The 17,304-nt window shown below is 35.3% G+C and overlaps 1 pseudogene; it reads left to right on the top strand.

Annotated features, from left to right (window-relative positions):
* Positions 1 to 8,378: 8,378 nt before the first annotated feature.
* Positions 8,379 to 16,985, top strand: LOC112006121 (tyrosine/DOPA decarboxylase 2-like; annotated as a pseudogene).
* Positions 16,986 to 17,304: the final 319 nt, after the last annotated feature.

The following is a 17,304-nucleotide window of genomic DNA, read 5'->3' as shown; positions in this document are numbered from 1 at the left end:
GTTTTTTATTCCAAGGTCGCCACAGTACTTGTGGAAGGCCTTGCTATCAAAATGCAAGCCATTATTTGACACTAAGAATCCCGGTACTCCGAACCTTGTCACTGTATTCTTCAAAACAAACTTCTTGACATCTAATCTCGAATATTAGCTAATGCTTCAACTTCAACCCACTTGGTGAAATAATCAATAGCTACCAACAAATCTCATGTTCTCAGTCACACGGGGAAAAAAGCCAATAATGTCTAGCCCCCATTGCATAAAAGGCCATGGGTTACTAATGGAGTTTAGGCTTCCTGCCGACTGATGTATGACTAGAACATGCTTCTGGCACTGCTCGCACCTTTTCACATATTCGGCAACATCCTTTTGCATCCTGGGCCATCAAAATCCCTACATCATCGCTCGATGGGCAAATGACTGGGCTCTAATGTGGTTGCTGCATACCCTTTCATGTAGTTAGGTTAAAAGTTCGTTAAGCTTAGAAGGGTGAAGGCACAATAGATACCCCCAAAAGATCTTTGGTATAACCTTCAGTCTTTGGACAACCAGAACCGAGTAGCAATCCTGCGCACCCTATTGGCTTCTTTACCTTCACTCGGAAGATGGTCCTCGGCCAGAAACTCCATAATTGGATCCATCTAGCTAGACTTGAGTGACAAAATAGTTGAAACCTCCATTTTTGGGTCAATACTGGGCTCCTTAATTGCCCCTGCTTGCTTCAATTTTTCTACCTCTTGCTTCACAGCTTCAACGTGTTGCTTGGCCGATCTTTTTGGTTTTTGCTTTTTTCGGGGAAATGAAGGATCTATGTTGAGCTTGTGAGTAATAAACTCTGGGTCCACCTTGGGTACATCATATGGACTCCAAGAAAAATGTCCAAATTTTGTACCAACGTTCGCAACAGATTCACCTGATCTTCTTGTTTCATACTTGCCCTTATTTGGAAACTCCTGTTCTCGTATGAAAGTATGCTTACTTTAATCAGGTCTTCGGTGCTATCTACTTCTTGGTCCTCTGTGGGCTCTTATAATTGCTATCAAGGATCTTGCTTAATAGATTCTTTCTACTTAATCTCCTAGTTAATAGCTAATACAAACACTGCCTCACTACCTACTAATCTCCCCTTACCACGGCAATCCTTGAGCAGTATGAAACTTTACCTTTACATGCAAGGTTGATGGAACAGCTCCAATGGCATGAATCAATGGCCTGCTAAGAATCATTGTGTACAAGGAAAAGCAACCTACAACAATAAAATTTACCATCACCTTTTTTCCTTCCATATTTACAAGCAACGAAATCTACCCCTTTGGAATCACCATTCTGCCATCAAATCCTACTAATGGGGTATCATACTTAGAGAAATCCTTTGCCTTCAACCCCAAACCTTTAAACAAGTTGGGGTACATCACCTTAGCCCCGCTTCCCTAGTCTACTAACACCCTCTTTACTATAAAACCATTAATTCTAACAGTAACTACGAGCGCATCGTCATATGGCTAGGGTCATCCCATCCAAGTCTTCCTCACCAAACACAATCGGTCCTCGAGTCAACTTTAGTTTTTTTACAGGCTGAATATCACACCCAACATTCTCCACTGAAACTACACTTAACACCCCCTTTCGCCGACTCACACTCGTTCCCATTGAAACCACATGAATAACTTCAATTATCACCAAAGGGGGTGGAACCGTGTTCCCTTGTGTTCTTAAGGCCTGTCCGGTAGGTGCCACTACAAAATCCTTTAGGTGCCCATGTTTTATCAACTGATCCTTAAATACTTGACATTGTTCAGTAATGTGCCCTTTGTCTAGGTGGTAAGTGATGTACAAGTTCTAATTCCTTTTTTTCGGGTCGCCTCCCATTTTACTTGGCCACCGGAAGTATAGCTTGTTTTTTATCCGCTCCAAAATTTATGAATAGGCTCCTTGAACGCCACATTAATCTCCCTTCTCCATACATTGGGCTCTTGAATTCTTAGTTCCCTTCTCGGTCTTGACTGAAAGCCCCCTGACCAAGAATCCTTTGCATATTGTGAAGTGGTAAGGGCCTTGCCTTTACTTTGTTGCCGATCATCCTTTAACCTCTTATACTCCTCAATTTGCCTCATTAGCTAATGCGTATTCTCGGGGGGCCTCATTGTCAACAAATCTCTCAACTCCAAATCTTGTGGGAGCCCCAGTCTAAAGGTACTGACAGCTACCTTCTTGTTGCCTCCATCGATCTCGTTGTACAATTCCCAATAGTGATTAGCATAACTTCGAAGAGTTTCCCCAGCCCCTGTCTTCATAGACAGTAATGCATCCATGGGCTACGATACTCAGCTACAAGTCATAAACTGAGCTCCAAATTCTTGAATTAACTCACCAAAATTGTGTATTCATCCCTTTTGTAACCCATTGAACCATCTTAGGGCAGTAAGCCCTAAACTGGAAGGGAATACCTTGCACATAAGTGCATCATTCTAACTATACAACGACATCATCTAGATATAATGACTAACATGTTCAATGGGGTCGGCCTTGCCATCAAATGAGATGAAGGGCGGTCGGCTGAATCGTTTCTGCATTTGTGTATGCTTAGTCTCATTAGAGAACGGTGAGCGGGTCGCTTTACGCAAGGCTCGGCACATGGCATCCACTGTGGCACTAGGACACCTGAGCCGCTGAAGAGATACTGACACTTGCTCGGCAAAATCCCGTGATCACTCTCTTAATTGGCGGTAGCCACTTAGGTGAGATAATTCTCCCCGAATTTCTCCAATACTACCAGACCCTTCCATGTATTCACCATGATTCCTCCTGTGATGCCTATTCCGTACTTCTAACTCTAAATCTCTAACTTGCTTTCGCAAACGCTCTAACTCTTGGACTTTCCTGTCACACTGCTCCTATTTGAGGACCCCTCTCCCAAACTGGACCACTTCCCATCCTATTCGTACCATTGGTCCTGATCTCTTTTCTACCTCCTTTCTCACCAACCTAAGCTCCCAGATGAGCCCCCAGATCCACTATCTGCGAAGCTTTCCAAATGATGGTCAGACATATTCAATCAATTTGATTTTTACTAGAACTACAACTAAGTAGGAGATCCCCATAAATGACACCAATTGTGCATGCCCAGTTTTTCGGTTAATGGGTCAACCGTGTGATTGGGCTTACAATTTATTTGTTATCGTGGGTTTATGGATATCCTACAATGGGAAGTTCCTCAAGATGAAGATTAAGGCCTACAAGGATTGCTAATCAAGCTAACCGAATACTTTGGCCCCTGAGTTTCCTTATTCGTTCTCTCTCTATTCTCTAGTTCTCTATTATCCAATGTCTAATCCTTTTCTCTCTTGCCTTTCTCCTATTTATAGCATTCCTTTAGTGGATCAGCAATGATTGCTTTTTAGTAATTCTCGTGCAGGTGGGGCTCGTTAGGATTATTCTTCAAAAAAAAGGGTCCCCCTTTGAAAATAGGAACTCTGTCTTTCGAACTTGCATTAGATGCCAAATGTTGCTCAACAGCGATGTCCTCCAAGGCATTACTGAGGTACCTCGGACAAGACTTGAACAAGACTGGCCCTGAGGTCAGTACAATTACAAGCCCACCCTTCAAGGAGCCATTACACTACCCATATCAATTGGGCCTACTAATATTGGGCCAATGGTAATGTGTTGATGACTATACACCTCATATATACTCTATTAGTCTCTCCCTTTCATGTCTCCAACTCATCAACCCCTACCCTCCTTTGTTCATTAAACAAACATCTAAGCTCTCACCCACCAACCTCATTTGCACCATTGACTTCAACCTACCCTTTTTTTTTATGGAGAATAGAATTGAGGTCGAAGCATTAATTGCCCATGCCAAAAATCTCCTTTATCGGGAGACCAAAGTGATACTTAACCATATCCACAAAACATATGTAGAAAGAGTTCACAACTTCACCCTAGTGGGCAAATTGGTAGATGACAAACTAATAAACTATAATAAAGCTACATTAATAATCTAGAAAAAGTGGAACCTTTCCAGAAGTTTTTCATACTTTTCTATGGGCAACAAACAACCTTTTTCATTTCTAATTTAGAACGTTACTAAATTCCACATTGACTTTGGAAACTGGGTGAAAGCTAGGTGATCAATGATTTTGACTTTTATAAATCTGTGTGAAATGCATTTTGTGATGATTGAGAATGTATTTCCCATTTCTCATTTTTAATGAAGCAAAAGCAAGAATCCTTAAAATATAAGGATACTTTTTTGCATTTTAAGGGCCCATTTAGTATATGTATTTAAAAACTGAAAATTGTTGTTTAAAAATGCTTGTGGAAATACATGTGGGTGAAAAAGTGTATTGAAATACGTAAAATGTTGTTTAAAAACTAAAAATGCTTGTTTGAAAATATAAATCAAACACCCTAAATTTCACAGCTTTAAAAAAAAAAAAAAAAAGTACGAGCCATTCGAAAAATAAAAAAATAAAAAACCAAAACAAAACAAAAACACTCAACATAATTTGGCTTCTTGTTTTTTACTTGAAAATTTTCTAAATTTGGCTCAATCAGATACGTAGGAGTTAGGACCACTGACCATTGAAAATGATTATCTGTGAGATTTAGCACCCCAATCAAATCAGCATCTTGATGCAAGGATGATGAGTTGTTCATAATAGCTTAGAGCATTCACTTCAGATCATCTAAAATCTTCTAAAATACATCTACAGTGCAAATTTTACACATTTTGAGCAAAAAAACACCCACATCAGTGGGTGTAAAATTGTGCAAAATATACACCGGCTGTGCAAATGAACAGTAACCCGTGTATATATACACGGTTATTGTTCTCGTGTAAACGACTTTTTTAATTTATTTTCTCTCTCCTCTCTCAAACTACCTATCTTCCCCAACCATTACAACAACCTAGCGCGCCAAATTAACTACCCAACCACCAAATACCGTAATCTAGCACAAAGTATTAACCAAAATCAACTGAAAATTAACCCAAATTAACCCAAAAATTAACCTAAAAATCAACTGAAAATTAACTCAAACACATCCACATAGACAAATCAACACAGAGATACACTTGCTCAAAAGAAAAAAGAAAAAAACACAAAGATACACAAATAAACCCAAACGAACAAACAACAAAGAGAGATTGGTGCTTATCGGAACTGTGGATCGGAGCTGTGGGTCTCACTTGATCGGAGCTCGTGGGTATGAGTCTTGCTTGATCCGAGCCTGATCGGAGCTGTGGATCAGAGCTCGTGGGAGCTGTGGATCGAAGTGTGGTTGGAACGATAGTTTGGAGCCATGGATCGGAGCTCGTGGGAGCTGTAGATCGGAGTGTGGATCGGAGTGGTGGTTCGGAGCTGTGGATTGGAGCGGTGGTTTGGAGCTGTGGATCGGAGCTCGTGGGAGCTGTGGAGCGGTATGGACCGAGAGGGAGAGTTGATTCAGAAATACCAGAGATGGGTTATTAGTAGAGATGGGTATAGAGAAAGAGCAAAATAAAAAAAAAAATTTTAAAAAAATGGGATAAAAAAAATGGGCTGAGAGAGAGAGAGAGAGAGAGAGAGAGAGAGCGCGTATAATAAGAGGTTAGTTGAGAAAATAATAAAAAAATTGAGAAAATTGATTATTTAAATTAAAGAGGTGATAAAATAGATGAACTGATGTGGGTGTTTTGTAAAAGTAGATGTGTAAAATAAAAAAAAAATATATGTTTTTAGTGTAAAAATTAATATGTAAAATATACGGACTGATGTGGATGCTCTTAGTAGGGAAAAAATGTGTAATATGTCATAATTAATGCAAAAGGCACCTGCTATAGGAAAATTATTAAATTGGAAACAATTTTTTTTTTTTTTTGAAACCATTAATTGGTAAATATGATATATAGCTATTAAGATGAAGAAAAAGAAATGGCTTCTAACTGGCTCCAAATAGGCATTGGTGTTATAGGATTATTTTGTTGACCCTTATGGTTTAGCCATTGCTTGAATTAAACATTCTGAATAGATCTGGAAAGCAAGCCAGATTGATCGGGTTGGAATTGACCCAATCAGTTGCGTCATTGTCTCATTAGACTAAAAATGATTTCTTCCCTACCATTATTACTTGGTCTTTGAACATTGCTGTTTTTTTTTTTTTTTTACAAGATAAAAATTTTACTCTAACATAATCTATATATATAAGTATGTGAAACTCCCTTTAGAAAACTTGAATTCCGGCTCTTACCCTCCACACCTCACAAATGCTTATATTTGTAAAAATGTGCAATGAATATAATTAAATATAATTTAAAAAAAGTTGTCTGTAAATATTAGTAAGTTAGTTAAAGTAACAGTGGATTTCTTTTAATCAATTTAACAAAAACTGCATTAAGCCTAAATTGCCTAATGCTAATACTCTTATTAGAGATGAAAAAATACCTGTAATCCACCCCGACCCAATCCACCCCATGAAGATATTCTTGTTTGGAAATGGGAATAGGACACTCGTAATCCTAATCCGACCTCACCCTGTCCCGCCTCTAGCGACCTAATTCGAAATTTTCCAAACAAACGAAATATTCTCTCTCAAACAGAACATGCACCCTTACTAATAATTCGACCCATCTCTCTGTCAGTCTAGTTCTCTTTCTTTACAGTTGAAGTCTCTTTCAGCTCTATAGATAAAGCACTGAGAACTGTTCTCAGAATCCAAGCTTTTACTGCATTACTCGATTAGATTCCAGGTAAAATATTTTTCACCCTTCGTATATTATTGGTTCATTCCATTCCCATGTATAAAATTCCATTATATATTCGGATTTGCTGTATTAAGTGAACACACTCAAGTATTCTTCACTTAATTATGTCTTTCGTTGGCCCTTTATGCTTAAGCGCTAACCTTTTTTCCTGATTCCATCTTAAACACTATGTAACAAGGTACTACATTATTTGATTTATGGGATGCTCCCTTAGATATGGAATTAGCTTTTTTCTTATCTCTTATCATTAGCATAATATTATTTTATCTATGTTCCTTGTCTGTAGCAGTTCAAAACACACATTTCTGTTCATTTATTTGAGAGGTTGCTAAAAATGCATAAATTTTGAGGCCATGTTACTTGCAATTTTTTCTTCAATTTCTACTTTAGATCATTGAATAAATACACTGTTCATTGCTAGCCTCTAGAACTTAAAACGGTCCCTCTTTTTTTCTGTTTCTTTTTATTTATTAGGTAGCTCCCCTATCTTGTTTGAAGGGATTTTTTTTTTTAATTAATTTTTGTAATGAATGAATTTATTTCTCAAAACCGAAAGGCAAGCCTTGACAACCTTTACGACATCCGAAAATGATTATAGGAAAATGCTAAATTTACTTTTATTACAAAAGGTTTACAAAGTGAATGTGATTTGTGCTATTGCAACAACTAATAAATAAATATCTGAATTACCTTTCTATGATTGGTGATTCATTAGTTTGTAAGGTTTATTTAGTGCAATTTGTAGTTTCCTAACATCACCTATAGTTTTTTTATTTTTAGATAATTTGATAGTTGTGGGAAGGGGATCTAAATCTGGACATGTTTGTTGGAAACAACAGAAAGTGCTAGTTGAGTTACAAAGGTCTTGACAGCATTACTCATAGTTATACTGTGTATTGTTGGTAAACCTCTGACATCCAAACAAATGCTGGAATGAAGTCGCAGGACCAGACCTAGGAATAACAAAGAAAGACCTCAAGCATAAATGAAACACTCCCAAACAATAGTGGTTCCTGAGTGAGATAAGTGCCTCTGATTATTCTAATCAAGATCCTAGTCCATCCAAATATCAATATTTAATATATAAGAAATGTACAACAATATTTAATATATAATTTTAAAATATTAGATAATAATTATTTTTTGTACAAATTTATTCTTAAGTATGTGGATTTGTTATTTTACTTTTCTAGAAATACGATCCTCTTTGTTATATTTTGGTATTTTTATTTTCTAAATATAAGATGTAAAATGCTAAAAATTTACCTAAATTCTTTTAATAGATAATAATTATTTTTTGTACAAATTTATTCTTAAGTATGTGGATTTGTTATTTTACTTTTCTAGAAATACGATCCTCTTTGTTATATTTTGGTATTTTTATTTTCTAAATATAAGATGTAAAATGCTAAAAATTTACCTAAATTCTTTTAAAAAATGTTATATATATTTTAAGTATACATATTTATTACTATTAATTTATTAGTATATGAAAAGAACTTATTATTTATTTATATAATTTAAAAATTACTAGTTAAATTATTTATAATATTATCGGTTTGATCTCAGTCAAACCATAAAACAAATAACTAATCTCTTTTTCAATTTTTTTGCCATACCAATTTTTAAAACTATGGGTTTGCTGTAGTTTTCCTTATAATCAAAATGTCACACAAATTTAACAAAATAAAATTTGGACTTGCTCACATTTTTTTTTTCCGCTTATACTCTAGCCCTCTCTAATTTCAAATCTTGGGTCCATCCCTTACCTTACATTATCATAGACTTCATTGCAGATTATTATGAAAACATAGAGACATACCAAGTCCCAATCAAAGTTGAGCCAAATTATCTTCATAAGCACTTACCAAAAGCTGCCCCTTTCTCTCTCGAATACATTGAAACCATCCTTCAAGATGTGCAGAAATATATTATACCTAGGATCAGACACTGGCAAAGTCCGAACTACTTTGCCTACTTCCCTTCAAGTGGTAGCATTGCTGGTTTTCTTGGAGAAATGCTTAGCACTGGGTTTAATGTAGTGGGATTCAATTGGATGTCATCACCTGCTGCAACTGATCGCAGTAGAGTGTATTTTCATGGATTGGCTTGGTGAAATTCTTAAACTACCAAAGTCTTTCCTCTTTTCTAGAAATGGTGGAGATGTATTGTAAGGGACTACTTGTGAGGCCATTTTGTGTACACTAACTGCAGCGAGGGATCAAATACTAAACCAAATTGAGAGAGAAGATGGAAAAGTTGGCGGTTTAAGGGTCTCACCAAACGCATAGTGTAATACAAAAGGCAGCCAAAATTGCTGGAATCAACACAATGAACTTCCGAGCTGTCAAGACAACAATGTCAACCTCTTTTGGGTTATGCCAAAAGTCTCTACGTGATGCAGTTCAAGCAGATGTTCAAGCTGGACTAGTCCCATTCTTTCTTTGTGCCACAGTTGGGACAACTTCAACAAATGCCATTGATCCAATAGGGCCATTATGCGAAGTAGCCAAAGATTAAACATATGGGTCCATGTTGATGCCGCATATGCTGGAACTGCTTGCATTTGCTTAGAGTTTCGGCATTTCCTCGATGGCATTGAGGGTGCAAATTCATTCACTTTGAATGCACATAAGTGGTTCTTTACTACTTTGGATTGTTGCTGCCTTTGGGTGAAGGATCCAAGCGCGTTGATAATATCACTCTCAATAAATCCTGCATATTTGAGAAACCAGGCCACTGATTCAAAGCAAGTGCCAAGAGGTGGACTACAAGACTGGCAAATAACCTTGAGTCGAAGATTCAGAGCCATGAAATTGTTGCTTGTTCTCAGAAGCTACGGCGTGGCGAACCTCAAGTGCTATTTAAGAAGCCACGTTTAACTGGCCAAGCTTTTCGAAGAACTTGTACGGCTTGATAATAGGTTTGAGGTTGTGGCCCCTAGAAATTTTGCTTTGGTCTGCTTTAGGGTTTTGCCTAAGCCAAATGTTAAAAAAGTTTATGCACTACAAGAAAAAAGACCTATTACAACAAGTAATATTACAACAACAAAAATAATTGGAGTAATATATATACTATTACATCTGTGAGTTGTTTTTTGTTGTTATAGTAACTTAAATTTATTACATCAATTAAGATTGTTGCAAGAATTACCATGTTACATCTAAATGTGTTGTTGTAATAACTAAACCGTATTTTATTTTAAAATATATTGATGCAATAAATAACCACTTATTTCACATCAAAATATATTGTTGTAATAGATGAAAAATATACTTTTTGTTGTAATAGTAACTTAAATGTATTACATCAATTTAAGATTGTTGCAAGAATTACCTCATTACATCTAAATGTGTTGTTGTAATAGTTAAACCTTATTTCACATCAAAATAATGTTGTTGCAATAAGTAACCACTTATTTCACATCAAAATATTTTGTTGTAATAGGTAAAACCTTGTTTCACATCAAATGAAGTTGTTGTAAAAGAGGTCAAGGACAACTTGATGCATTTGGGGGTTTAAGGCAAAAGCTGAAATTGAGGCTTTTTATATATTTAAGGCAAAAATACACTTTTGGTCCCTATATTTTGAGCCAATTTTCATTTTGGTCTCTACTTTTTTGGAGCGCCTATGTTGATTCCTCAAAATCGAAAATCATTACCGTTTTGGTCACTACTGTCATCTCAATAATGGAAATTGTCTACGTAGCAAACCTTCAATCTAATTAAATTTAATAATGAAATATTTTTTTGCTGCTTTTCATTATTTTTTTTTAGGAAGAACATAAGAACATGTTCTTCATGTTCTTCCCCAAATCAAGACATGTCTAACTGACCCGAGAGCTCCAGTGGTCGGCGGTGAGTTATAGATCCCAAAAACCAGCTCCAACGATCGGCGGCAGGTTACTGATCCAATAAACCAACTTCGGTGGGTTGGTTGGCAGGTTCTTTCCTCTAAACCTCACCTCAACCAACTTGATCGGAACCTTACCAAAATCCGGCGATTCAAACTTTTTTGGCAAGTTTTTGGTCAAAATACTTTAGATCTAACGAGATTTATGCCTGGGGATATCTCACTTAATCTAGTGAGATCTCAACCAGATTTGGTGGAAATCTCATCAGATTTAGCGAGATCTCACCAGATCTGGCAAAATTTTGTCTAAAATAAACTATTTCGGCTGGATTTTTCCACCGTGGACGGTTTGTACCAAACTAACCACTTTCTGGCACGAATCTGACTACTCTAATCTGACTCCCTCTTCGGTCGACGACAGGTTTGAACTTCCTCCACTCGATTCTGTTAGGTCGGTCACTGGTTGGGCGCAAACCAAACCCAGACTGACCTGTGGACACCCCTTCAAACCCATAAAACCAGTAAACAAACCAATCTCCAACGAACCCATAAACCTATAAATTTTCTTCGAAAACAAACCCAAAAAACCCAAAAAATTTAGCTTAAATACAAAATAATAAATCCCAAAGCCCATATTTTCTCAAACACAAGCAAATTCATCAAATTTCAAAGTCTAGCTAGCCACACCCCAAAATCTCCAAAGACCCACAACATGCCACACCCAAAATCTCCATACATTTTTCATGTTCTTCATCCCTAAAACCCATTTTCCCCGTAAACCCAAGCCAAAAACCTATATTCCCTGTAGATCCACGCCAAAAATCATTCTTCCCTATAAACCCATGTCCGAAAATCGATGATGTGAACTTTCTCTATCTCATGGTCTAATCCAATGGCTGAAACTCATGTTTGACGACTCATGGCCACACCCCATCAATTGAACACTATCTTATCATATTTCTCTCTATCTCTCACTCTCTAAATATGACGTAAAAAAAAAAATATTAAATATTACATAATATGTTGGGCTATGTGGAGTTTAGTTGTGTTTGATCCGGATGACGACCTGACCCGACCCGAAATGATGTTGCATGGTTTTTAATGGCAAATTTTCTGAGGTTTAGTCCATGGAGCGGAGGCTTGGGCCAATAGGCCCAAGCTGTAGCACTCACTGTGAATCCTGTGCGAAGGATATAGAAACCGTTTTTTTTTTGTGTTTAGGGTAGACACAAAATTTGACAAAACATTTCACACTTGTTGATGTGGTAAATATGATTTTCAAACGTGGATCGTTCAAACAACTTGAAAAGAGAAAGGTTCAAAGTTTTTAAGGTTGGACCAAGGTTCAACTGAGGTCGAATTGTGACAACGTTATAATAAATATAATAATTATTTAAAAGATAAATAAATTTTTGGCCCATTTTGTAACCCATTGTGAATCTTGTGCGTAGGATATAGAAACCGTTTGTTTGGTGATTAGGGTAGACACAAAATTTGACAAAACATTTCACACTTGTTGATGTGATAAATATGGTTTTCAGACCCGGATCGTTCAAACAACTTGAAAAGAGAACGGTTCAAAGTTTTTAAGGTCGGATCAAGGTTCAACTGAGGTCGAACTGTGATAACATTATAATTCATATAATAATTATTTAAAAGATAAATAAATATATTAAATTCGTAAAAATTGCAAAATTACCTAAAATAATCCAAATAAATATAAAGAATTATATTTCAAATACATTTCTTATGTCATAACTTTCATAATGCAAATAAAAAATATTAAAATTCTAAGCATAATTGACAATCCAATATTTTCTTTTTTATGCCCATTCAACCATTTGTGAATTTAAAAGAAAATAAAAATACAAGTGGAGTGGGCGGACATTGGTTTGTGCCAATTAAAAAATGGGTTAAATACAGAAAAGGTTCCCATAATATTTAAGAATTTTTTTACANAAAAAATGTGAGATTTGAAGGAGGCTAAGATGAGAGATTATTGAAGATTGTGATTTGAGGAGCAGCAGAGGAGTTCACTCTCTTTTACTGGGTTTTCTTTGAGGAAATTCAATCTCTCATTCCGGTTGGCTTGAGAAATTTCTCTGATTTGCAGGTATAATCTTTTGCTTCTCTTTAAATTTAATTTTTATTAATTTGTTTCTAGAGAAGACTTAGCAAAAAAAAAAAAAAAAACGAAATTTTACTTTGGATTTTGAGTAGTGAAGTAGAATTAAGTAGACCGATACAAGAATATAGTTGTTGTTATTTTGTAATCTAATTTTTGAAGGTTTATTGGTGAATGTAAGGTTAAACTTGTGATTTTTTTAAATTCAAATTATATGTGTAGTTTGAATTTATAGAATGCTCTGTGCAAAGATCTATTCTTTACACTGTTAGTGAGTGGGAAAAGATTTTGTTCATGTTTTTGGAGTTATATAGTTATTCTGCTGAATCCAACTGCATTGTAGGGATATAGTGAACTTTATTTATTTATTTTTTTTAACTATATAATTGGGGCTGTATTTGTGTGTGGTTTCTTTGTATTGATAGGTTATATTCAAATTAATATACATGCAGAGATATATGTTTTGTTGCTTTAGAATCCAGTCTTCGAAGATTTTATTGATGAGTGTATGGATTAGTAGAGTGCTCAGTCCAAAGATCTATGCTTTATAATGTGTTAGTGAGTGAGAAATGATTTTTTTTTTCTTCATGTTTTTGGAGTTATGTAGTTGTTTTGTTGAATCCAAGTGCACTATAGGGGGTCAGTGAACTTTGTTTTTATTTTAAATTTGAATTTTGGTTGTTTAAATGGGTTTTTAAGCATGTAGCTGTATGATTTTCTTTGCCTTTACTCACATATATTTAAGATGATTTTTGGGGAATTTGATAAATTAATAAACTTTATTGAAAAAGAAAATCACTAACTAGTTCACAGGATGTTAACTTAAATGGCATCAATGTCAAGAAAAAGTGCAACAACCGATAAACTTGTCACAATTTAGAGCCAGAAAGGTCTATTAAATCAGACATCCATTTAAAAAAGGACCGTAAAAACATTTTCCTAAGATCTGTTTTACCCTCTCCAAATAGTCCACATAATGCGCATTGGTATTGCATCCCAAATATCACTATTAAGAGGTGTAGCAAACCTCTCCTTCCAACATTCCAGCAAATCAAATGATAATGTATTATTGTGGGAATGGTCCTCTTAATCTGGGTTGTCATGATATTTGCATGTCCTATTAGTTTGAACATTCTGGCTTCAATATTATGAAGTTATTATGTTTCTAATGTTTCATGGAATTTATTATTGTAGGCTATCACTTCATCAGGAACAAAGAAAGGTGAGCTATTTCTGGCTGATGAACCCCTTTAAAATTTATGTTTCCCACTAATGCATGCTGAGCTTTATTAGACCAAATCTTGTTAGTGTACTGTACATGGTCCTTAGGCAGTCAATCAGGATATCAATGGTCACTGCTTTTTTTGTTTACTTTAATGGCATCCTAGCATTTTAGATATTAATAATTCCAAGGCTTTTGCATCCTCACCAGATCACAACAAGGTAGGCAATGGAAGATTAGAAGCTTGTCCTCAAAAGCAAGTAGTTAAGCAAGTGGACTAACACGATCAAGGTTAGTTTTTTCCTGAATGCTAGACTCTTGGATGTTGATGTTTTGGTTGTTCTATTGCTATATATATATATATATATATTCTAGACTCTTGGATGTTGATGTTTTTGGTTGTTCTATTGCTATATATATATATATATTCTTTCTTTTTGTTTAGTTTATTGAAAGTGTTGTATATGGTGGAGACTTGCACTAGTTCACTTTAGTTTATTGCTAGTATTAGACTTGATATACTATTAAAAATAAAACTAGTATTTATTTAATGTTAACAAAATGTAAGTAAAAAAAGATATAAAATAATTATAAAAATAAAATAAAATAAAACAAATGTTACAATTGAGAAGAAAAAAAGGGCATTGCGGCCAGGGGGCCCTTGGCTCCATGCTTCTAGACTAGTCCACAAATAACACCGCCACTCTATTGATACCTTGTGAAGATAACCATTTTTTTCAAACCATAATCCAATGGGCATTGTATTGATTAGATTCTTGGCTGCTAATTTTATTGGCTTCTTGAGTTCTTGTTCATTTGAAATACCTGAATCTTCTAACATGTTAGTTTGCTTTTGGGTCACACACCTTGATTGGTTAGCTGCTATTTCTACCATTTTTTTAAAACCCTAAAAAAAGTGTCAAAGACCTAACATTCTTTCCAACAGATTTTATGGCAGTTTGCACCCCCAAATTGAATGTGAGGGGGTGCTTAGAGATAGTTCAGAGGTATAGAGAGAAAGTGAAAGTGATTGTCACACTCTCATTTGACCTGCTTTTTGTCAAAGAGATATAGCTTTTACTTAAAAGAAGATATATCAGTGTATATATATGTGTTAAGTTAAACTTTGTCACATGCTTACTACCCAACATGGAGGAATTTGAAAGTGTATATTCTGTTTGCTTATGAGCTAAATTAACATATTTTTTGGTTCATGCATGTGGAAAATGACGAAAGAAACAGATTAGATGGGGATTCTTATGTTCAAATGGTATATTTGAATTTGATTTTTCCCTTCTGGTTGTATTTAATTAACCATCCCCTTCTTTCCCTTCCCTTTTCTAACTTGAACATGCCATTTTTTGTTGTATGTGGCTTCCATCTTAGCAGCTAAAAATTGTGATTTTTTTGTTTGATGTGAAACAAAATAGAACCATGTAATTCATTTTATAATTATCCAAGTACTAGCTGAACGTGCAGAAATGGAAGCAAAATTTGAAGCAGAACATGCTAAAAGGGCGGCTGAACATGCAGAAATGGAAGTACAATTTCAAAGACTCCGACAGACTATGCGTGAGGAATTTCTGGCAATACTAGCTAACCAATCTCAGGTACACCTATCTTATATAAATTTTTGGTGGGTTGTTTTGTTGGTGGTGGGTTGTGGAAGTAGGTCGTTTTGTTGATGGTGGTTGTTGACAATATATATATATATATGGTTATGTAGTTTCATACAGTTTCTTTTGATTGAGTAAAAATTCTGTTTTGGTGAGTTGACTGTCTAACTTTTTGGCAACTTATTTCTGTGCAAGCATGTGGGATCAATCTGTTCAGGTTGGAATGTTTTGATTGAGTTAAAAATACTGTTTTGTTGAATTGATTGTCTGACTGTTTGGCAACTTATTTTTGTGCAAGCATGTGGGATTAATCTATTCAAGTTGGAAGGACTGAATTGTTTTACTTGTTCAAATTGGATTTAAGGCTTCTTGTTGTTGTTGTTGTTGTATATGATCACTCTTGTGTTTACATTTGTCTCATTGTTGGTATCTTTAGGTATTTTCTGGAGCTCATGTCATGGTTTTAAATGGAATTTTTGTGATAATTTCTATGCTTAGAAATTACCAGTAATAGTGTTATAAATCTAGTCCTCAATTTATACTTATTTTTTTTTTTTTTTAAATTGTATAGGGTGGAGGCCAATGAAGCGGCTGTGAAGCATGCATGGATATCACTTTCTGAAGGGAACTTTTCTTACAAGTTGCGTATATATTTGTGTATATTTACTTTTGAAACTATGTATTTGATCGCAATTAACTAAACAAGTTATGTGTATATTTGTGTTCTTGGACATATCAATTTGATAGAGTACTTTGACTTTTGCATTTATTTAATTTGTATCTTTAAATTGTAGTTCTTAAATATAATGTTTTATACTATCTTATAATACGTATATTGCATGATAGGGTAATAGACAAATTATTTATAAAAAAAAAAAAAAATCAACCTATTGCAACAAGGTTGTTTGTTGTAATAAGCTATGACATTTTTTACAAAACTTTTGAAGCAATAAGCTATTGCCACAAAGTTATTTGTTGCAATAAAGAGGTTATTGCATCAACTTGTTTGTTGCAATATTTAGGATTTATTGCAACGAGATTTTTTTGTTGTATAAACCTATTGCCTCGGAGTTTATTACAACGGCTTGCAACAACTTTTTCGTCGTTGCAATAACACGTTATTGCAACGACTTTGTAGTTATTGCAACGATTTTTTCCGTTGTAATAGACCTTTTTTCTTGTAGTGTGAGAATGTTGTGGCTAATCATGATGAGAAGGTCTTAGACTTGGAACGTGTAAATGAGCTAAACCAGAAGCTGTTGGACACAATCAATAGGTCAGGCCATGTCTACATGAGTCCTAATGTGGTCGATGGAGTATACATTATTCGGTGTGCAGTACGTGCGACCCTGACAGAGGAAAGACGTGATCGTGGCTTGGAAGGTTGTTCAAGAACATGCAGATGCTTTGCTTAGCAGATATTGAACATTGAACATGTCAACTATATTTAGGGGTGGCAAAGTAAGCCTAAATCTATTTGCTCACCCAAACCTGCCCACTCTAATTAAACCCAAACTCACCCAATTATTAATTGGGTTAAATAGACATCAACCCAATTAATAATAATTGGGTTTTAACTAAAAACCCATTCAACCCCATTTAACCCAAAAATAATTTACCCAACCTCAAATTACTCAATCCAGCCCATCCCACCCAAAAAAAAAAGAAAAAGAAAAAAAAAAGAAAAAAAAGAAAAACCCAACCCTCACCTCAGATGTTTCTGGGTTAGGTTTTTATTTTCCCT

This window comes from Quercus suber, unplaced genomic scaffold, assembly GCF_002906115.3.
Source record: "Quercus suber isolate HL8 unplaced genomic scaffold, Cork oak 2.0 scaffold_130, whole genome shotgun sequence".
NCBI classification, from domain to species: Eukaryota; Viridiplantae; Streptophyta; class Magnoliopsida; order Fagales; family Fagaceae; genus Quercus; species Quercus suber.
Note: the sequence above shows the minus strand (reverse complement) of the source record. Positions and strands in the feature narration are given on the sequence as shown.